The sequence below is a fragment of the Pseudorca crassidens genome, chromosome 8 (assembly GCF_039906515.1).
Source record: "Pseudorca crassidens isolate mPseCra1 chromosome 8, mPseCra1.hap1, whole genome shotgun sequence".
NCBI classification, from domain to species: domain Eukaryota; kingdom Metazoa; phylum Chordata; class Mammalia; order Artiodactyla; family Delphinidae; genus Pseudorca; species Pseudorca crassidens.
In genome coordinates this window covers 74111706-74134640 of record NC_090303.1, presented here as the reverse complement: position 1 = coordinate 74134640, position 22935 = coordinate 74111706, and the positions used below count along the sequence as shown (strand labels likewise).

General features: G+C 36.8%; 1 long non-coding RNA gene and 1 other non-coding gene across 3 annotated transcripts in view; one reads left to right on the top strand and one right to left on the bottom strand.

Moving 5' to 3' along the window:
• Nucleotides 1–22935, top strand: part of LOC137229220 (uncharacterized) — a 379962-nt gene that overhangs the window by 246040 nt on the left and 110987 nt on the right. The gene's annotated exons all lie outside the window — the stretch shown is intronic.
• Nucleotides 19726–19832, bottom strand: LOC137229606 (U6 spliceosomal RNA). Its single transcript, XR_010945763.1, has one exon. It is a non-coding gene; the product is annotated as a U6 spliceosomal RNA (small nuclear RNA).

The window sequence follows — 22935 nt, the reverse complement described above, 5'->3', positions numbered from 1 at the left end:
GAAGTTAGGTTGCCCAGTCTGTGGAAAGTAACCTTTGGTGGCCCATGTTTTCTTTCAGTGTAGTTGCTTTCATCACAGAATTTAGAAATGTTCGTTAACCCCTGCATTAGATAGAGGCATCTTCCATTGGTTTGATTCTTGGGAAAGTACTTTATTGGCCCACTATTTTACTAGTAGCCTGCTATATTACTAGACTACTTATTCGCCTGCTATATTCCTAGATTTTCCCTGTTGTGGGCATGGGACTGGTCAACACAAAGTCTGAGAATCATGCCAAGTGGGAAAATGGAGATGGGAGCAATGATCAAAAAACCTGATCATTCACTCTTCTCTTTTCTGTGGAAATAGATACGAAAATGAGTTTCTATGCCTTTTTTGCCATTATTATGATATTTTTAAAATTATTTAGAAAGACTGAGAACTTTTAAAAGAATAATTTTGAGTAACTTAATCATGATTGCTGTCTAAAACCAGAATAGATTGACTGACAGGGAGCAGTGAATCTTCAGTCAACAGGAGCATTCAAACATACTTCAGAGACAGGATCTCTAAGATAAGGTTATTTCTTGAGTCAAATCTATGATTGTAAGCATGGTCTCTCCCTTTATGTTACTATGAAAGAATTGACCTAAACCTTTATTTAGGATGTTATGAGAAATTGTCCCCAAGTGAAAATCTCCTGAGAATTAGAACACTTGAAACTCACATTTTCAAAAAGCCTTGTCAAGATCGGAATGCTGGAGAAGAATGAACAACTGTAATCTGGCCTAAGCCATCCATGAATTTTCTTCTTGGTGAAATGGGTAATGCTGATTCTCAGAAGTTTAATTTGTGATCATTGTGGCTGGAGGAGAGCATTTTTCTCAAAAGAAGGCTTTTGGATTGTTCACTTTTTCCCCATTAGGCAAACTAATAGGATTAACAGTTAAATTTTTAGGAGAACACAATTTGGCAGGAGTTTAAGTCAGTCTATATTTGGGATTGGGAAGTGATTTTAGACATTGCATCAAGAGACAAATAGCTCAATTTGCCAGGAATCTGATACCATTTTATTTGTCCTTTCTGCCATGGCAAAATATGAAAATTTCTTTAGGAAAGGTAGTTTACTGTGACCTAGGTTACCCATTAAATGTCAAATAAAAAGTAAAACATTTATACAGACTGAACCAAAGCATATAATTTATACAAAAGAACAGTATATTAAGATGCTGTATTAGTTTTCTACTGCTGCCTAACAAATTGCCACAAACTCCGTGGCTTAAAGCAACACAAGGTTACTATCTCACAGTTTCCATAGGTTAGGAGTTCAGGTACGGCTTAACTGAGTCCTCTTCTCAGTGTTGCAGATGACTGCATTGCAGGTGTTGACTGCAGTGCAGGTGTTGGCTGCAGCTGGATTTTCATCTGGGTTCAGGGTCCTTTTCTAAGCTTACTGATTGTTGGCAGAATTCAGTTCCTTAAGCCCTCAGCTCAACTAGCAAGTGGGAGGAGGATGAGACAGTTTGGGAGTGACAAAAGTGGGACAAAAGTGGTCAGCAGAACATCATGGGAAGCATGTGAAAGGTGGGAAGGAGCTGGTCAAAAAGGCTGAGTGCTACAGAGAGCGGAAACAGATACCCGTAGTCACTGGGTGTGATATTTTGGAAGTTATCCATGATCTTTGAGGTGGCAATTTACAATTGTTAAGAATTAATAACCTAATGGTACCAAGAAATGAGGTTAAAAGACAGAAGAGATTCTTTCCCAGTGTCATCAAGTGTGCTAATCAATTGCAGCTATTTTTCACAATAATACATTTGCCACCTCTGTCACCTTCAGACTAGAAGACACATGTAGTGGGTATGATATTTCTCAGGTCATAGCTCGCTTCTACAAAAATTAAATTTTCTATAAATGGAACGCATTTCTAGTGCAAGTCTCCTTTCTACCTGATGGTAGGAAACTCAGTTATCTTCAAGTAAATTCAATCCATATGAGTTCTTTCATTTTGAGTCTTTAACTTGGTCAAAGAAGAGGTCAGTGACTTGCTCTGGGGATTCAGGTGCACATGTGACAGCCAGCTTTTTCTTTCAGGAGGGTGCACTTGGGCCTCAGCAGTTCTCTGACATGTGCCATCATGGGCTATGAGGAAAATCATCTGATTTACTTGTGGGTCTATTTCCACTGCATTCACTGAGATGTTGCAGTCCTATGGACTCTACCATCAGATCTATGTGGGTCTATTTCTACCCTGCTCCCCTCTGTCTTTTTTTCCCCCTGTACACCAGACATATCTGGTATTAATAGCTCACTCTCAGTCCCTTCCAGCTTCCCCTAGGGAGCTCAGAAAACTCAAAGGTTCACCTGAGCTGCTGAGGGCCAGGGTGAGGTGGATAAGGATAGTGCTTTTCTATCTTAGGTCCTCACTGCCCAGACCTACCCCGTGGTCATTTCTACCTGATGGCTACCACACATACTGGGGCAGATGGCATCTCTAAGGAGTTCTTTGCCTCTTTCGGCTTTTCTTCTTCCCTCAGATAGCCTCAAACATGTCTGGCTGGATTATCCAAAATCAGCCCCCATCCCCAACCTATTATTGTACTCAGAGTAGGGTATCCCGCCACTTCTCAGGACCTCAGAGATGTTTAAGCTGTCTTCCATCCTCCACAGAACTTCCAATTCCTTTATGTTGTTTTCAGGGGTAGGGTTATGTAGCTCATCATAGTTTTTTCTTTTCAGTCTATTTTTTTTTAAGATTTATTTTATTATTTATTTATTTATTTAATTTTATTTATTTTTGGCAGTGTTGGGTCTTAGTTGTGGAGCGCAGGCTTCTCTCTAGATGTGGCATGCGGGTTTTTTTCTCTTCTCTAGTTGTGGCACGTAGGCTTCAGGGCTTGTGGGTCTGTAGTTTGCAGCATGCAGGCTCTCTAGTTGAGGCGCACGAGCTCAGTAGTTGTGGCGCACGTGGGTTTAGCTGCCCCTGGCATGTAGGATCTTAGTTTCCTGACCAGAGATCAAACCCGGTGCCCTGCATTGTAAGGTAGATTCTTTACCACTGGACCACCAGGGAAGTCCCAGTCTATTTGTTAAATGATATAAAATGTATGTTAGACTTAGTCTTCTCTAGAGATTAGTCTTTTGATTTCAAAATACTCAGATCTTCTGAATTAGAATCCTTGGCTTTCACAACAATGACCCTTGCTATGAGTTGCAAGAACTTATTTGGAGCTAAAGCCAGGAACTGGCCTCTGATTCTGCATGCAGCTGTCTTAGTCATGCCCCAATCCAGTGTGTGCTGCTCCTTTCATGAGGCGATGGTCACAGGAAGTGTGTGTTGAGGATTGGAGATGGGGAGTGGGTCAGGATGGTGATGCCAAGGAGTGGAGGACCTAGTATCTCAAATTCTTATCCTTTAACACATTTATGCAATATATGCAATTTAGGAAACTTCTCTTTGACTCTTCGTATGAAGAATTTTCAAAGGACTTGGGGCCTTTTAGTCTAGAGAAAATGAGCCTCTAGGAATTGTTGATTGGTGTTTCACTGAGCTGTTATTGGGTGGGGGAGCCACCAGAAAGAGGGAGGAAGGGAAATCGCATGTATTGAGTCCCTATTTTGAGTCAGTACTTTTAGGCATTTTGCTTCTGTTATTAGAGTATTCTTTACAAAAACCATATGCAAATAAGTATTATCACCCTATTTTTATAGTAGAGCAACAGAGGCTCAGGAAAAGTAAACGGCCTGTCTTAAGAGAAGCAATAAGGCAAAGTGGTCACAAGCACAGCCTCTGGAGGCTGATGTTAAACCTGGCTTTGCCAGTTATCAGCTGTGTGACATTGGACAGTTTGCTTAACCTCTCTGTGCCTTGGTTTTCTTAACTGTAAATGAGGAAAATGATAATACATACTCTTAGGGTTGTTGTGAGAATTAATGTGCTAACATATACAACGTAGTTAGAAGAGTGCCTGGCACTCAGTAATGCTATAGGAAGGTTTTATACTATCATTATTATTTTAAGTTATCCTAGCCATAAAGCTATTAAGTAACAGAGCATGAATTTAAACATAGGTCAGTCTGACTGTTTTAAAGCAAACATATATTACCACACATAATGTAATACCATATATTCATATGTGTTGTTTTATTTCTTCAAGAATTTCCTTCTGTAAATATTTATTAAGCTTTTCCTATATGTTGGAGCTGTACTACATAGCATTGAGGAAGCTATCTGTATACACACAGTTACATGTTGAGTGCTACAGCATCAAGAAAACTGGCTTAGATGGATTGTCTCAAATTTGGAGGTTATACTTTAGGTGGGCTGACTTAATACGTGGACTCCAACAGCGTTCTTGGGAGAAGATCTCAGTGTTCATTTCTTCTCCCAAGAAGCTGCTACCGCCAACTGGGAGAAACACACCGAACATATTTAGAAACTTGAAGAATGACCCTAAATAAAAAGTCATGTGAGTACAGCCTCCACAGAGCAGGAGTTGATTTATAACCAAGTTACCTCTTACATGGTTAATGCCATAATAGCATGGGTTGATTTATTCAAGGATGGTGCCATAGGGTCAACTATACATGCAATAAAAGTCAGATATGCAGAAGGAATCATAATTTCTAATCTTCTGTAACTGAGGTAATGTTGCCCTCAAGCCCCAGTCCTTCCCAGTAATTGGGTGGGGAGTGAAGGAAGTGAAACAGGGGATTTAAGATTGCCCATTGACATTGTCTTATTTTCTTCTAGTCTCTTTCTTATTTCTTCTAGTCTCTTTTTTGGTAAATACTTTATCTTTCAGGGTTTATTTGTTTCTCTTTCATATGGTGGCATCTTATTTCAAGGGGAAGCCTCTGTGTCTTTAGCTCATAAAGGAAAGGGCTTTTAGTCCATGCACTGTCCCCTGGGTTAAAAAAATCTCATTTCCAAATCATCAAAATAGGGAAGATAATGCAACTAAGTTAATTTCTAAATTCGCGTATTCATAAGAGCTTTGAAAAATGTTAGTACATTGATCTGACACTCGAGATTTCAGATTGTGGTTGCTACTTCATTTATAGGGCCCTAAGATATAAGAACAACAAAAAATCCCCTGGTTTTTTAATAATACTGGCTGTGGCCTTAAGATCACTTCTATATTTTCAAGTTCACGTCTCATTATTTTGCACATATTATTAAATCTAAATACTTTTGCTTGATACCCAAACTGCTTTTGGAATAGCAAAGAAAGCTGTTTAAATATCTTGTGACCTATTGAAAAATGTCGATTCAAGTCTCATAGCAGCATTTTGCTGATTTGGGGCATTGCTTGGGATAATTTAATGTGAAACACAATAGAATGAGTAGATTTTTTTCAGTCTCTGCTTTTTTTTAAAAATAAATTTATTAATTTTATTTATTTTTGGTTGCTTCGGGCCTTCGTTGCTGTGCATGGGCTTTCTCTAGTTGAGGCAAGCAAGGGCTACTCTTCGTTGAGGTGCGCGGGCTTCTCATTTCGGTGGCTTCTCTTGTTGCGGAGCATGGTCTCTAGGCACGTGGGCTTCAGTAGTTGTGGCTCGTGGGCGCTAGAGTGCAGGCTCAGTAGTTGTGGCACACGGGCTTAGTTGCTCCACGGCATGTGGGATCTTCCCGGACCAGGGATCGAATCCATGTCCCCACATTGGCAGGCGGATTCTTAACCACTGTGCCACCAGGGAAGTCCCTCAGTCTCTGCTTTTAAATTTGAGTAAATGAATGCCCCAAATAATATGACATTCCATTTATAAATGATCTAGTCTTATAGTGAGCATTGGAGGAAGGCATCAACTCATAGCACCCTAGAAGAAAATTTAGAAAATATTGTTGAATTTACTTAGTTTTCTGCAAGAGCTAAAATTTTTCTCCATGAGTTCTTTTCAGTAAGAAAAAAAAATATTCTTCTGTGGTAACATTTTCTTTTTTACTTTATTTTGAAGGTGAAATGCACACCATCCAGATTTTTCTCAAATGCTTTAACTGTTTAAATAATCTGTTGAGAAATATTTTTCCTTCCTCTCTGAATTTAAACAGTTTTCTTTGTAAATTAGAATAATTGCAAGTGTCCTTTTGTGAAGAACAGGGTTAATGTAGCCGATATGAGACGTCTATCCTTAGAAAGCCCTGCTTGCAGAGTTGGCCTTTGGTTGATGTCTGATCATTTGAATTTCAGGAGTTGATAAGGTGGTTCATTGTGCCTAGACTGCAATACATTGTGGTTATGCTGAAATCCTGCTTTCCTTCTGGGGGTCTGGGATTTTGGTACATGCTAAGCAGAGGGTGCCTACATGACCAGCCCCCAGTAAAAACCTTGGATGCGGAGTCTCTAGTGAGCTCCCTTCAGTAGAAACACCACACACGTGTTGCTGTATTTTCTCTTCAGCGAAGAACATGCTCTGTGTGACCTCTCATAGGAGGAGGTGAGCACAAGGAAGCCTGCACACAGATTCCCCTAGAATGCCTGTGTCTCTTCCCCTTATGATTAAGTCTTAGCTGTGAATACAACTGTATGCTGAATCCTGTGAGTCTTTTTAGAGTCTCTAAACATGGAGTGGTCTTGGGCATCCCAACACACCTTTGCAATATTTTACATTTTTTAAAGAAACAACAAACTATAAAAAAAATAAAAATGAAAATGTGCTGTAACTGCTGATTTATAGTTTTTCGTCACAGAGATTGATCAGATTTTATCTCATCATTCTCACAAGCAAATAGGTCAAACTTTATTTCTTTTTCCAGTGTTACAGTAGTAGCATTCCACAGTCCCTAAAATATGATAGGACATCAGAGATATCTGGTTTCAGTAGAAATATTGAATAAAGAAAATGAAAATTTTGAAAAGAAACTCTGTTGTGTGAATGGTATAAATTTTAATCCAAATAAGGTTAAGAGTGGCCCTTTATAACTATTCAGCCCAGAGGGGGGAAAAATGTAGCTGTGCTGGTAAATGTGTAACAGCTGGCAAGCCTCTGTTGCCAGCTCTTATTTTAGATTACTCAGAGTCCTGGTTCTATGAAGTGTAACTCTGAATCTTGAAGAACCTTCAGAGGAGATTTTTGAAACTTCATTTCCTTTTCATTTTCTTGGGCTCATTAAGTTAGTAAAAGCAAAAGAAAGTGTAACTTAAAAGAAGGTATGTATGGTGATGAATAACAAGTTAGAAAAGCAGAGAGCTGTAGCTCTTGGTGTAATGAGTTTTAAGCTGATGCCTTAACGTTGCCAGTTAAACTATTGTGAAAACTTGCCATTGACTACTTGCATGCTGGCTTATTTGGAAGAGAAAGTCTGAAAGCCAATTAAATAAATCTGAAATGGTTGTATTCCCTGAGCTATCTCAAAGTACCTATTTATAAATATGCTGGGGCTTGGAAATACATTTTTAAAATGTTAGTAACAGATTTCAAAATCCTATGAATTTTATTATTATTTCATTGAAGGAAACTGTATTACAGATCTTGCTGTACTAAAAAATAGAAATTAAAAATAAAAACTCAGTTTGCATAATGCAAAGGGCTGTCTCTAGTTGCAGACTGCTTGCTTTCCCAGACTTCATCCTCCTGTCTCTATTCCACCCCATGTTAGTATTAACTATTAAGTTATCAAAGGACTGGAATGACAATGCTCAACTAACTTAACCTGACCTGAGTGTGAATGGAAAAGTTATTGTCGTCTGTAGTATAAAACATTTATACATTTCTTTTCTAGTGTTTTGAAGTGTTAGGTATAACTATAAGAACCTATTTTGTTGCCCTTGTTGCACAATTAATTCAATCAGTCAAAATGTGCCCACTGATACTTACCAATAAAAACCCGTATCAGTAATTTCCCCATGAATGCATAGGATTCCACACATTTTTTTCCCTAACCAGTGAGAATTCTTACCTTTATTTTCATGCCTTACTACATTTAAAATTCTTTGCCTCTTCCTTGAAACATATGTCTGTCTCCCTGATCTCAACCACTTTTCTCCAGCGGTTTGACAGAGGAGTATTGTAGATGTGCTTGATTGATGAGCTGTATTTTATGGAAATAACAGCTTTCTCTTGTGTATACCCTCCCAAATTTCCTGGCTACTCTGAGGAAAAGCACCATCATGCTGAACCCTTGGCCACTGCTCTGATTTCTAAGTGTTATATTATTCACCCACCATATCCAATTCTCTCCTTTCTGTTCATTTGTAGGAGAATGTACTTCATGCTTCCAGCAACTTCATGGCTCTCCCCTTTACTCAGCCTCTCTCTCATTCACTGATTATATATATCTTGCTGCAAGAATTATTTCACATAAAAATATATATTCTATTTTTTTCCTGCTCAGAAACTAAGAAATTCAACACCAAATAACATATATATATATACACATATACATATATATACATATATACATATATATACATATACATATATATATACACATATATACATATATATACATATACATATATACATATACATATACATATATATACATATACATATACATATATATATACATATATACATATATATACATATACATATATATATATATATATATATATATTTCTTCCTTCTTTCCCATTTTATCATCCATAGTCTTTAGACAGGGCCTACTGCTCTAGTCCAGTGAGCCCCAATCTTCAGTCATTTGAGTAGGGCCTTCATGATTGTTGCTTTATCTGTATTCTTCCTTTATTGTTATTTACTTAATGATTTTATTTAAATCAACTCCCTAACTGGGGTTGCCTATTTCTAATTTAAATAAGCTCACTACCTCTTGTAACCTTTGTCTGATAATATTGGTACAATTGTGGAGTTAATGTCCTCATTATAATTTTTTTATTTTAATTTTAATTTTTTAATTAATTATTTTTTATTGAAGTATCATTGATTTGTAATGTTGTATTAGTTTCAGGTGTACGACAAAGTGATTCAAATATATATATATTCTTTTCCAGATTCTTTTCCCATATAGGTTATTACAAAATTTTGAGTATAGTTCCCTGTGCTACACGTTAGGTCCTTGTTGTTTATCTATTTTATATATAGTAATCTGTATATGTTACTCCCAAATTCCTAATTTATCCCTCCCTCCTACCTTTCCCCTTCGATAACCGTAAGTTTGTTTTCTATGTCTGTGAGTCTGTTTCTGTTTTGTAAATAAGTTTATTTGTATCATTTTTTAAGATTCCACATATAAGTGATATATGATATTTGCTTTGACTTATTTCACTTACTGTGATAATCTCTAGGTCCACACATTTTGCTGCAAATGGGATTATTTCATTCTTTTTTATGGCTGAGTAATATTCCACTGTGTGTGTGTGTGTGTGTGTGTGTGTGTGTGTGTGTGTACCACATCTTCTTTATTCATTTGTCTGTTGATGGACATTTAGGTTGTTTCCTTATCTTGGTTATTGTAAAGAGTGCTGCAAGGAACATTGGGGTGAATGTATCTTTTCGAATTATGGTTTTCTCCAGATATATGCCCAGGAATGGGATTGCTGGATAATATGGTAGCTCTATTTTTAGTTTTTTTAAGGAATCTTCATACTGTTCTTTATAGTGGCTGTATTGATTTATATTCCCACCACCAGTGTAGGAGAGTTACCTTTTCTCCACACCCTCTCCAGCATTTATTATTTGTAGACTTTTTGATGATGGCCATTTTGAGTGGTGTGAGGTGATACCTCATTATAGTTTTGATTTGCATTTCTCTAATAATTAGTGATGCTGAGCATCTTTTCACGTGCCTTTTGGCCATCTGTATGTCTTCTCTGGAGAAATGTCTATTTAGATCTTCTGTGCATTTTTTTTTCTTTTTTTGCGGTACGTGGGCCTCTCACTGTTGTGGTCTCTCCCATTGCGGAGCACAGGCTCCGGACGGGCTGGCTCAGCAGCCACGGCTCACGGGCCCAGCCGCTCCATGGCACGTGGGATTCTCCCGGACCGGGGCACGAACCCGTGTCCCCTGCATCAGCAGGTGGACTCTCAACCACTGCACCACCAGGGAAGCCCTTCTGTGCATTTTTTGATTGGGTTGTTTGTTTTTTTGATATTGAGCTGTATGAGCTGTCTGTGTATTTTTGAGATTAATCCCTTGTCAGTTGCATCATTTGCAAATATTTTCTCCCATTCAGTAGGTTGTCTTTTCATTTTGTTTATGGTTTCCTTTGCTGTGCAAAAGCTTTTAAGTTTAATTGGGTCCCATTTGTTTATTTTTGTTTTTATTTCCATTACTCTAGGAGACGGATCCAAAGGATAGTGCTGTGATTTACGTTAAAGAGTGTCCTGCCTATGTTTTCCTCTTGGAGTTTTATAGTGTCCAGTCTTACATTCTGGTTTTTAAATTTTCTAATATACATTGAATTAAACAACATTTGAAATGTAAAACTATCTTATACAGCTCTAGTCACACTGGAATTTATTGAACCTTGTATTTAAATTACCTATTTATAATTTTGAGTCTTCCAAAGTTTTTTTCCCTTATTTGAACTCTTCTTTCCCATCTCCCCAAAACAGGTGTTCACTCATGACCCTTTATACCTATGCAATCTGGCTTAAGTCAACTCCTCTGACCCTACTCTACTGATGTTTCAGCTTTTTTCCTTCTGTACTTCATACTTGCATACTATCATATTCTAAATTTCACTTATTTTTATTTTCCAGTAGTTTAAAGGTTTTACATAAGTATTTGTGGATTTGCTCCCCCATCCCTCACGCCTTATAGTCTTTCTCAAAAGTCTTAGCTTCCAGAGGACAGAGATAATTATTGTTTAGTTCCGTGATATCTCTCCCCTACCTAATACAAGGATCTATACCCCCATAGACTTCTAATGATACCGATAGGCTAATAGCTGTATAATGGATGGATGGACAAGGCCACAATATTTGATCTTTATGTTTTTACAGCTTTTGTTGGGGAAATAGAATCATTTCTATGGTATACAAATTAGGACTCCTTGATTTTTTTCAGGCCAGATTAACAGCATATATAAAAAGTTTAAAGGTAAGGGGAAACATGGAGTGTTGGGGACATGGAAAGAAGCTCAGAGTATCTGGAGCACAGAATGTGAGAGCAAGTGGGGAAAAGTATCATTGGGGAGGTAAGCAGGGGCCATGTCACATAGGGCCTCAGAATTTGCACTAAAGAGTCTGGATTTGGTCCTAAGAGTCAGTGATGAGCAATTGAAAGGTGATGTGTTATATAGGAGATGGAGAGAGGTGGTCCCAAAGAAGAGCCAGAACTGAAAACTGATAGGGCCTTCATTGTCCTGAGCCCTGAGAAGGCATCTAGGCTGTAACACAAAGGAACAAGCACATCCAACTCCTTTAGTAAGAAACTGAAAGAAAAGATTATTAGACAATGAAACTAAGAACATTGAGGTCAGTCCTCTCATTTCAGTCTAGTCAGGAACCTCAGATAATCAGGGAGATAATCTTCTTTTGTTTTTTTTTTCGGTACGCGGGCCTCTCACTGTTGTGGCCTCTCCCGTTGTGGAGCACAGGCTCCGGACGTGCAGGCTCAGCAGCCATGGCTCACGGGACCAGCCGTTCCGCGGCATGTGGGATCTTCCCGGACCGGGGCACGAACCCATGTCCCCTGCATCGGCAGGCGGACTCTCAACCACTGCGCCACCAGGGAAGCCCAGGGAGATAATCTTTATTGGAAAGTGTTTCATATTTGGAAGTTATATTGTATGCCAAAATATCTCAGAGAAAGCACTAGTATTACAAAAAATTATTAAATTTTATTGTTGCAATGATGTGCAATTCATTTAATAGTGAACATGATATCAAAGAGCAAGTGCTATGAGTATCTATACAGAAGCTGAATTATTAAGGAAGAAAACAGAAAGGTTATCTACAGAAGACGACTGGAGATAGACTGGTTAAAAAAATAGTCCCAGGGCTTCCCTATGGTTATAATCACAGGTCCCAAGAGGAGGGGGCATGCCACACCATGTAGGGCCACATGGGGAAGCACCAGGGTCACTCAGGAAGAAGGAACAAGGAGAAAATGGGGGCAAGAGCCTTTATTGTGGTTTCCACAGGAAGGAATGAGCAAGGCAGGGTAAGCCGCCTCAGGATTGGCTATTTTGAATAATTTCAGTGCACTCTGGGATGTAGGGACTGTCCCTAGTAGTCTGGTACCTAGTCCTGAAGTGATCAGGGCAGATGGATAGTGGCCCAGAGTGTGACAGCACTTTAAAGGAGGTGGTTGGGGTATGGGCTCTGAATTGGTCGGTTTGCATGTAAAAGGCACACTCTTAGATGAGTTGTTTGCTATCTCTAGGAATTAGTTAGCCCTGGGAGGGACAGTCCCTTCAGGGTCAGCAAGGCCCTAAGAGAGCAAAGCATCAAATACAGAAACTAGAAAATGTGATGATTACAATGTACAAATGCATACAATTATACAAATTTAAACCAACAGTGAAATAAGAATTATTTCTTTACTCTCGTTATTGGCCTTATTTTATTACAGTCTTTTCTTATTTCATTGTAAGAACAAATATATTCAAATTACTACTTTTTAGCCTCCTTTTTTCATTTTTAGTTTAAAAGCTTAATCATGTTCAGAGCGTGATGGGCTTTGGCATATAGTACATCCTCAAGGAATGTTAGTCCTCTTCCCTTGCCTTCCCTTTCCCTTTTTTCATTCATTTACTAAATATTTATTAAGAATTCTAGACACCAGGGATGCATCTTTTAGTCTTCACAAAGGGGACTATCTAATAGGGGATACAGATATTCAATAAATAACCACACACAGAATTAACAACTTGGCACCCTGAGATGTCAGAAGAAGGCACTGCAAGCAAGCATTATGCCCTCATTAGTCTGAATCCAAGACCACATTATGTAAATAACTTTTAATATTATTTAATACAGTAGAATTATTTATTTTTATGCATTTTGCAAAGTTTGGACTTGTCTTCTGAAGTTGGCAAGCAATAGAAATTTCTTTTAAAATTTGTATGTGACATATTAAAAATATATCATATGAAGAAATTTATGAACAAGATATAAAGTAGATTTCTGAATTAGGGGTTTCCATTATTCCCTTAAAGCTGTTCTATTCTGTTGTATTTATTGGGTACCTACTCTATGCCCAGAAGTCTTTACTGGAAAATTCCAGGTAAAACAAAGTATAAAGTGTGACTAGTTTGATGACTTTGTGCTTTCCTTTGAAAAGGTGATTTGATTTTTGTTTCAGTGGCAATTATTGTCTCCTGATCTATTGGCATGACATACTAAACAATAACAAAACCTACATTTTAAAACATAGATTCATTGTAAAAATTCTCTCCAGTATAAATATTAAAAGAGAAACAATGATCAGATCACAGTATATAATATATAATACCTGTTAATTAGAACTTCTGCCTTATGAGTTAATTGAAGTTTTCTAAATTATTACAGTGAGAAAGCCCTCTTATTATGGTATTTCATTTAATAAGATCATTACACAGAAGCTTTTCAGTAAGTTGGTTTTTCACGAAGTTTTATCCTTCCAACTAAAACAATTTACTGACAAGTTAAACAAATGCAGATTAATTTTATAGGAATAAAGATTTTGAAAATAGACTAAAATTCTAATGATAGATACAAAGAGTATTTTATTCTGTTACTGTATTTTTGTAAGAAATAATAATATTTTGTTCCAAATCCAATTTGGAGTGCATTCAGAGGGGGAGACTTGATGAAGCACCAAATAGGTTGTATTATCCATGTCCCCAATCCCTTATTCACATTTTGAAACATTTTGAAAACTGAAACATTTTGAAAACATTTTGAAAACTGAAACATTTTGAAAACTGAAACATTTTTCATAAGTTTGGGGCAAAGTCATTTGGTGGCAAACCTGTTCTGAATTAATAAGGTTATTTGTACCTTTACTTACTCTTCTTGAAGGTAAATATTCGTACTTATGCCACAGAAATATTCATGTGTTTTTGGGGGGGGTGCTGAACCAGACCATGGTGGGAATATTAAATATGTGCCATTTACATGCTGTCATATTCTGAAATTTATTTAAAATTCTGAATTTTGAATACAGCTATCCCCAAGAGTTTCAGATGAGGGTTTGTGGGCCTAATTCAGTGTGTATGTGTGTTCATATCGCTTGTGTGTTTTTGTTTAAACATCCTTATTGGAGTATAATTGCTTTACAATGGTGTGTTAGTTTCTGCTTTATAACAAAGTGAATCAGCTATACATATACATATATCCCCATATCTCCTCCCTCTTGCGTCTCCCTCCCACCCTCCCTATCCCACCCCTCTAGGTGGTCACAAAGCACCAAGCTGATCTCCCTGTGCTATGCAGCTGCTTCCCACTAGCTGCTTGCATGTTTTGGTCATAGGGACATGAACTGTTTCCCCTTCTTTGTTTAATATTTAATTTTACTAAGTATTGTGACTCCTGTATTAATTTTTCTTTAATTAACTTGAAAGAATGCAATAAAGTTACTAGACCAACATTTGAAGACAAATCTTGGTGGTTCCCTGTGTAGGGGGCACTGAAGGTACAAAGATAACTAAGACTCAAGTTACTGCACTCCAGTGAGGACAGATATGAAAAAAATAATAGTGACACAGTGTGACAAATTGCTGTTAAAGTGGTGTTCAATGTGCTTTTGGTTCAGAGAGAAGGGAACTACTACTTGCCTGGGCGAATTTGGTAAGACTGCAGGGAAGAGGAGATTTGGCAGAAGGAAAGAAAGGAAAGGCAGTTCACGAGGTAATGAAATGGGAAAGAGTTACTCAATCCCAGTACTATTGGATCTCAAAACAAATGGGAACTATTAATATGATCCCTTAAATAACTTGACATACTGTAACTCTTGCTAAAGTTTAAACTTCTCATTAGTATTGTTCTGTCAGCAGTGAGAGACATTGTTAAGCTTTTCGGCATCAATAGAAGTTCTTAAAGAAAAGCAGCCCGGGATTTGATATGTCATTGCATTGAAGCAGAATATAACGCTATTTGCAGGATTTATAATAATAAAATGCCAGTGCAGTTTGGATTATCTTCAAGGAGCCATCCTCAACCAAATGCCACATATCCCTGTCCCACAAGGCAGTTCCTTGGACGGGAAAGACTGTGAGACACTTGAGTGCATTTTACTCATCCATAAAAGTCATATTAGTAAGGTAAATATAGGAGCCACTTTCTTCCTCATAAATGTAACCATCTGCCTGCAGTGGTGTGGTATTTAAAGCTCAGGTTAGATTTGACAGTGCTGAAGTTCAACCTGGTATTTTCAAATGCTGAACTCCAAGAAGTGCCAACAGCAAAGATAGGATGATCTGTTGGGTGTCTTTCAAGGGAGGAAGATGACAATGCGGTTTTAAGCTGTGGTGCAAAGGGAAAAGGTTATAGGCAAAACTATACTAAAATAAAAATCTAAAAAAATCCCCATTCCCATTTCCATCTGCTAAGTTATTTTGTGGGAAATCTTTAACATTATTGTTAACAGTGTCCCTAATTTTGCAGCTGGAGCCCCTTTTCACTTTGTATCATGGCCGACACAAATCACAGATAATCACTGTACAATAAATCATTTGAAAAATACAGAGGCAATGAGCCAAGAAAGGTATTTAGCATTTAATCAAAGGTGACCTAGTGTTTTTCACCTACCATCTATAAAATGAAACATTCAATTTAATCACGAAACAGTGTTAATTCAGAGAAAAAATGTTGATCCTTGCAACAAGCAGGTGGTTTGGAATAGATTAAAATAAAAAATACTGAACCAAGTATTTAGGGACCTGGTTTCCAGTTGGAACTCTGTAACTTCGTAACTGATTCCCTTAGGTAATGTATGCAAGTCCTGGGAATTTCAGATTATGCAAATGTAAAATCTACAAGGTTAGATTATATGGAGTCTAAGGTCTCTTTCAACTTTAAATCTTATACTGCAGACTATGACCATGTATGGATCTAATAGTGTTGATACTTGGCTTTTAAGGTGGGTTATTTGCCTCACAGCTTCATTCTTTATGCAATTGTTAATAAAGTAATACTAGCTAATCTTTCATAAATGATGTCAGTTAAAACAGCTGACATACATAATCATCTCAATTCTTTACAGGTTTTGCAAAGTGAATGCCTAGCTTTCTGTCAATGTATTACCCGAGGATAATTAGAGAATACATTATGCATAAAAGGAAACCATTTATCTGATAAAAAAAACTGTAAAGCCCATACATATTATACCTTATTTGAGAAACCATTATAGCAGTAAAAAAAATCTTTGATAGCAGTCCATTTGTCATCTAGCCTAGGCCCCTTAGCAAACTCTCATGAGATCAATCCTGTGATAAATGAAGAGGCACTGAAATCTGTGTCAAAGTCTGACACATCGTGCAAAACATTACTCACAGAGAACAGGTAAATCAAAAGACTGGGAATTGTCAATGCTACATCCCAGGCATATCTTTTCCAGCTTTAAAAAACAGATCCCATTGCTTTATTGTTAATTCATGCTCTTAAACACAGCTGCCTATCCCCCAAAACTTCTGCCGTCATATTTTTTTCCAGTTCTTAAACACGTATTATGCGCTTGAAACTATTTTAAGTGCATGACATATATTTATTCATTTAATTATCACACCAACTTCTGAGTTGGTACTATTAGTACCTTCATTTTACACATGAGGGTACTCAGAACAGAGATGTTTAAGTAACTTGTACTGGTCACATAGCTAGAAAGTTGTTGAGCTGGGATTTAAGGCTAGGACTTGAAGGCAAATGCTGTAAACTTAACTAGTATGGTCCACTGCAGTGATGAATAGCTGCTCAGATATACATCTGTCTGGTTTTCATGGTCTCATGTATAAATGTAGAACTGTTGTAGGTTGCCTACACGTACGATATCTTTTGCAGTAGATTATTTTGGGTTGGTAATTTTAAAAATAAAAATTGTAGCAGAATGGAAACAAGGAATTTCTTTAACTCTAAAGTCTTTAAGTCCTATAACATGGTTTTGTTAAATGTGTTACTGATCAAGTGCAACATGAGGTAAAAGAAGCACTGGTTTTCTAGTCACTCTAAAGACACTGTCTCCAATAATAAATAGCAAAATTGTATATTCATGATTTGGTATCACTGTATGAACTTCAACACATTTTTTAATGTTTTTGTATATTGGTACACTTCAGGGACATACTTTAAAAAGTAGATATGACTAAGTGTATAATAATTCTAATGGGATATGACAAGACTTTCAATCTTTTATAAATGTTGTTTGATTAGATTGTGGAAAAATTTTTTATCATAATTTTTTTATCCATTTGTTAATCTGAGCAGAAATCTCTTTTAGGGTCAATGGGTTAGATCTTTAGAGGTGTGTACCTCAAAAAGTTGTTGGTTGATGGTAAGCAAGTCACATAGTTTAAAAACTCAATTTTTACCCGTTTGTTGGAAAAGGTCATGTTGATAAGTATTTCGTGGGAAAGAATGATGGACGTATTATCACTAGAAGGAAGTACCATAAATTTCATGGAAATGTATTTTCAGGTGGCTATTTGACATAGTTTAAAAAACTGGAAAATTGGTTAAAACACAGTATCAATATAAACATTTGTTTTGTAGCCCAAATTTCAGTGTGAACTTCTGGGGGAATGTCTTAAGATGTGGATGTGTTGTAATAGTTTGTGGAAATGGATTGGTATGATGATTGTTAGCTAATTTTCCAAGTGAAGTTCCCCTGCTCTCTCTGTTTATACAGTATTTCTAATGTAATAGGAGAGTTGAATCACAGTAGTGGGTTGTTAGTAGGAACAATTCCTTGCTTGTAAAAAACATAAAATATTATAAATATGTGGATATGGAAAAATAGTGATTTGAGTTCTTATGATATAATATCCCAAACCACAGCTGAACACTCCATTTTTTTTTTTTTTTTTACAAATTCAACCACTACCAGACTTTGCTGATAATCCCACTCTGAAGGGTAGACTTGTTAACCTCCAATGCCTAGAGCTGCACATCACTATTTTTTTTTTTTTAATGTTTCTCAAGTATTTTGCAAAGTCTAACTTTTGGGTTGTACTATTAACTCAATTTCACAAAACATAATACTTATCTTTGATAAAAACCAGCAACATTCGTATTATTTCCTCAACTCTTAGCCTCCTGGCATGTCTGAGTTGTGAAAATAAAGTATTCTACTATTATCTGAAAATATCTGTTTCATACTTTATGGATAATTTTATATGCCACCCAATATAGTGCCAAGTTGGATTTTTAAAGTTAGAATTATTAGTAATACTACCATGCTACTACTATTAATGATAATGAGGATAATCACTACTATGTAGTAGCATATTTTTAAAATGTAGTATTTTGGCTTAGGCTTTACTTAAGATATACATTAATATGCTCAATGTTTAGCATTAAAGCTTCCTAGTCTTAAAGGCACTTACATGTTTTAGGCCTCTTTGTTGATCCAAGTTAAAGAACCAATATTTTTCCTTTTATGCATATCATAGCTACAAATTAATAAAACTTCCAAGCTCAGAAACAAAAAGCCAATTATATTCAAAGATGGGAAATGCTTGGCAGGCATCCCACCTCTTTTCCTCCCATGCTCATGGCAGACATTAATCACTGATCATGGCCAGAGGCAGCCTCTGACCTCTCCTCAAAATAGTGCTCTAGGAGCCACAATCAGTCAGTCAGGGATGGTTAAGGGAGCAGACTTATCTATCATGAACAGATAAATAAAGATAGAGTGTGACCCTTATTATCCATAATTCTTTCCTATCTGTATCTATAAACCAATATGGATCCATTATGTACAAACTAAGTGAAGGAAATGAGTCATTAGTTTGTAAGAAAGCAAATGGAGAGACACAATCACGCAAAAGTTATTTTAATTTTTCTATGTCCTTTTGGACGTACAGAGAAAGCATGTCCCTATATGAAGCAATCAGTTTTGGAAAGGGAAGTTAGCAAGGATTTTAGCCTCAAGAATTCCTTCCACAGGAAATGTGGCATTGCAAACTTAAGGGCTGGGCTACTCAGAGGAAATCTGCGGCTGTGTTTCCATATGTCAGGGAAGCAAATCTTTGGAAGACCCATACCCAGGCTGGCTAAGAATAGAAATGGGCTGTGTGGCAGTGAAACTGAAAATATTTTCCTCTTGTCCTTATTTATTCAGTTTTGGGGGGGGGGCTTCCCTTTATAAATTACACATTCTTTTTTTTTTAACATCTTTATTGGAGTATAATTGCTTTACAAGGGTGTGTTAGTTTCTGCTTTATAACAAAGTAAATCAGCTATACATATACATATATCTCCATATCTCCTCCTTCTTGTGTCTCCCTCCCACCCTCCCTATCCCACCCCTCTAGGTGGTCACAAAGCGCCGAGCTGATCTCCTTGTGCTATGTGACTGCTTCCCACTAGCTATCTATTTTACATTTTGTAGTGTATATATGTCCATACCACTCTCTCACTTCATCCCAGCTTACCCTTCCCACTCCCCATGTCCTCATGTCCATTCTCTACGTCCATGTCTTTATTCCTGTCCTGCCCCTAGGTTCTTCAGAACCTTTTTTTTTTAGATGCCATATATATATGTAAGCATACGGTATTTGTTTTTCTCTTTCTGACTTACTTCACTCTGTATGACAGACTCTAGGTCCATCCACCTCACTACAAATAACTCAGTTTCATTTCTTTTTATGGCTGAGTAATATTCTATTGTATATATGTGCCACATCTTCTTTATCCATTCATAAAAATATGGAACGCTTCACGAATTTGCATGTCATCCTTGCACAGGGGCCATGCTAATCTCCTCTGTATCATTCCAATTTTAGTATATGTGCTGCTGAAGTGAGCACAAATTATACATTCTTGATTGTAAGTTTTAATGGTGACCTATTTACAAGCATTAGAAATTGAAAACAGCTATTAAATTTGAAAATCTTTTTGTGTATGTTGGGGAAGAGTAGGATGAGCCTACTAGGAAAAGAATGTAGTATTTGATCTGTACCAAGAAATCCCAAACAAGCAAGCAAACCATAATTTCAAAGTATTAAATCTGTAAGTTTAACAAGTAAGTGTTACATGCTTTCTTACTGGGGTCCCAGTAATAATCCCAGTATGCCTAGCATAACATAAACTCACTGTCTTAGCTTGGACTCTCATGAAAAAAATACTATAGACTCAGTGGCTTAAACAACAGTGGTTTATTTTCTCACAGTTCTGAAGGCTGGAAGTCTGAGATCAGGGTGCCAGCATGACTGGGTTCTGTGAGAGTAGTCTTCATGGCTTGTAGATGGCCACCTTCTTGCTGTGTCCTCATATGTCCTTTCCTTGGTACATGCACTGGGAAGAGGTCTCTCTCTCTCTCTCTCTCTCTCTCTCTTCCTATTCTTATAAGACCACTAATCCTATCATGAGGGCCCCACCCTCCTGACCTAATTATACTCTTAACACCCCATCTTCAAATACCATCACATTGGTTGTTAAAGCTTCAACATATGAATTGTGGAGGTTGAGCACAGACATTCAGTCTATAACACTCTCAAAGGATTACTTTGATTGGTTGATCTTAAAAAACATGTGTTTCAAGTTTTACTAACTCCCAACAATTAATTTGAGAAATATATAAAGTTTTCTACCAAGAAAATTGGAGGATGATAAGAAAAACTGTTAGAATTTTAAGAGAGTACTTTAAGAGTATAGTAAGGTGATCAGATATAAAAGTCAATATACAAAAATCAATAACTTTCTTAATATTAGCAATACTCAATTAGAAAACGTAATGTTAAAAGGAATCTCATTCATAATAGCAACAAAATCCATTTTATACTTAGAAATAAATAGGAAATGTGCAAGATTTTTATGAAAAGGGTGTTTAAAAATCTACATAAATAAAATGTTATTCCATATTTCTCAATGGGAAAACTCAACATTGTGAAGATGTTGATGAGCTGGTTCTCAAGCACGTATGAAAGAAAGAACAGCAATGCTTAGCAAGTTACATTTTTAAAAAAGAGAATCATGGGATTTGAACTACTACTAATAAGAAGAACATAATATAAGACAATTTAAACAGTGCATTTTGGCATAGGAATAGACAAACACATTGGTAGAAAAAACTAGAATGGAGGGCTTCCCTGGTGGCGCAGTGGTTGAGAATCTGCCTGCCGATGCAGGGGACACGGGTTCGAGCCCTGGTCTGGGCAGATCCCACATGCCGCGGAGCAACTGGGCCCATGAGCCACAACTACTGAGCCTGTGCATCTGGAGCCTGTGCTTTGCAACAAGAGAGGCCGCAACAGTGAGAGGCCCGCACACCGCAATGAAGAGTGGCCCCCACTCGCCACAACTAGAGAAAGCCCTCGCACAGAAACGAAGACCCAACACAGCCATAAATAAATAAATTAATTAATTAAAAAAAAAAAAACACTAGAATGGAAACCCAAAAATATAGTTTAAGTAAAGATGTCATCTCTAATTAGTAAAGTGTTCAAAGCTTCTCAATTCATCACATTATGACAATTGGCTCTCCTTTTGGGGAAAAAATTAAACTCATAGTTCATATCATAAGCAAAGATACCTTTTGGAGAGACTGATGAGAATAAATGTTAAGAACAAATTATAAAAGTATTTGAAGAGAATATAGAAAAAAATCATAACTCTGGGAATTGGGAAGGCTTTCCTAAGTAATACACAAAATTCATATGTCATATAAGAAATTATTTATAATGTTGACCTCATAAAAACAAAAATCTTCTATGAGACAACAATAAAAAAGAAGTTAAATGATAAGCTACAGACTAGCAGAAATATTTGCAACAGGTATAAAAGATTTGCAATATATAAAAGGTGCCTGCATATGAATATTTAAAACACAAAGAACTAAACAGAAGATAGACAAAGGATACAAAGGACCACTTACAAGAGAAATGCATATGGCATACATGTGAAGCTCAGCATGTGTAAATTAGATAGTATTTACCAAAATTTCAAGTAACCCTAATCTTTGACCTTGCGGTCTACTTCTAGGAATCTGTCCCACAGAAACACTCACTCAGAGTAAAACACGTTTACAAGAATATTCTCTTTTATAATAGCAAACAGTAGAAACAAACAGAATATCACCAACAAAGGAGACAGTAATAAAATTACAGAACATTCCATTGTTGTAGAGAAAGAATAAGATCTGTACATATTAAAATAGAAAATTCTTTAAGACCCAGGTAAAAAGAAGTTACCATTGCATAATAGAATCGTATATAAATGTATATGGCCCATAAATGTACAAATACTTTGTGTTTATTTTTTTGTTCTATATGCTTTTGTATGGATTGATTCTTCTACTGTGAGAATATATTCATGTGTTTCTCGTTTAACTGAAAAAAAAAAGTTTTTTACATCAAAGAGACGAGTATTCAAGGAAGATCAGGCCTGGTAGCTCAAACTCTTTTCACATGATAGACAGCTGCTTCAAGGAGGGTTTGAGAATCACATGTCTGTCACTAATGTGGTTTGGGACTCTCTGTACTTACATTTTCTCTTGACCTCTGGCTTTGCTACCAATTTTCCTTTTCTGGAGGGTGTTGAAATGGGCATAAAAAGAAATTCTTTAATAAAGTTTAGGTCCTTGTTATGCAAAATTGCATTGCTGGAAGGGGTTTTAGATATGATCTAATGCAACTCTCAAGTTTTACGTGGGATCCTGATTTCTGAGATGGCCGGGAAATGTTGATGGGATTTTCACATTTCTCATGCTTGAGTCACATCCTCTTATCCAGAAACCTGGGAAAACTTTACCACTGAAAACTCAAATAGGGTGGTACTACTCCCCCAACTTTTAAGCCAACAATGTAAGAAAACAAAAAGGTAATTTCATTCAAAAGAATAAAAATTAATAAATATTTTTTCAGCAAACAAATGAGTACTGTGATGCCACCTGATGACCCACAAAAAGTGACT